The sequence below is a fragment of the Physeter macrocephalus genome, chromosome 2 (genome assembly GCF_002837175.3).
Source record: "Physeter macrocephalus isolate SW-GA chromosome 2, ASM283717v5, whole genome shotgun sequence".
NCBI lineage: Eukaryota > Metazoa > Chordata > Mammalia > Artiodactyla > Physeteridae > Physeter > Physeter macrocephalus.
Window position 1 is genome coordinate 120,161,927 of NC_041215.1, and position 1,227 is coordinate 120,163,153.

General features: G+C 44.7%; 1 protein-coding gene across 2 annotated transcripts in view; it reads right to left on the reverse strand.

Annotated features, from left to right (window-relative positions):
- Positions 1 to 1,227, reverse strand: part of ZNF142 (zinc finger protein 142) — a 21,475-nt gene that overhangs the window by 13,650 nt on the left and 6,598 nt on the right. The window lies entirely within an intron of this gene.

The window sequence follows — 1,227 nt, forward strand, 5'->3', positions numbered from 1 at the left end:
CCGGAGCCTGTGCTCCGCAACGGGAGAGGCCACAACAGTGAGAGACCAGCGTACAGCAAAAAAAAAAAAAAAAAAAAAAATTAGAAACTTCCAAAAGAAGAAAATGACAATCTGAGGAAAATATCTGCAATATACATGACAAAGCGTTACTTTTAAATTCTGTGAAGAGATTTTCAAAGGCACAGTAATTCATAAAATGGAGGACATCCTTTCTGAGAAGAGCCAGATCACATTCATAATAACTGCTGCCATTTCTTTTGATAATTTTTATTTTTATTTTTTAAATCAATTTATTTATTTTTGCCTGCATTGGGTCTTCCTTGCTGCGCTCAGGCTTTCTAACTAGTTGCGGCGAGCGGGGTGCACTCTTTGTTGTGGCGTGTGGGCTTCTCATTGTGGCGGCTTCCCTTGTTGCAGAGCACAGGCTCCAGGTGCGCGGGCCTCAGTAGTTGTGGCTTGCGGGCTCTACAGCACAGGCTCAGGAATTGTGGCGCACGGGTCTAGTTGCTCCGCTTGCTGCCATTTCTTAAGCAACTGGCAGGACCTTGACAAAGAAAGGCTTAGGAAACACTTTTGCTTGGTCTTCCAACTGCCCTATGAGAAGAGGGACCTGAGATACTGCAAGGTTAAGGCCACCATGCCTGTTAATGGTGGAGCCGAGGTTTGTCCCACATTTATTCTGGTGGTTCTTTTTCTCTTTATTATTTTTTTGTTTAAATAAAAATTCAGTACAACAACAGAACTATATAAAGAATAACCACATCCCACCCTCACACACATAATTTGGTCTATATCCTTTCAGACCTTTTGGGGTCATTTTTTGGCAATTTGCTTTTTTTTTTAAAAAAAGTTTATTTACTTATTTATTTTTGGCTTTGGGTCTTCGTTGCTGCGCGTGGGCTTTCTCTAGTTGCGGTGAGCAGGGTCTACTCTTTGTTGCGGTGCGCGGGCTTCTTATTGCAGTGGTTTCTCTTGTTGCAGAGCATGGGTTCTAGGTGCACAGGCTTCAGTAGTTGTGGTTCTCGGGCTCTAGAGCGCAGGCTCAGTAGTTGTGGCACACGGGCTTAGTTTAGTTGCTCTGCGGCATGTGGGATCTTCCCAGACCAGGGCTTGAACCTGTGTCCCCTGCAATGGCAGGCGGATTCTTTTTTTTTTTTTTTTCTTTTTTTTTGCGGTACGCGGGCCTCTCACTGTTGTGGCCTCTCCTGTTGCGGAGCACAGGCTCCG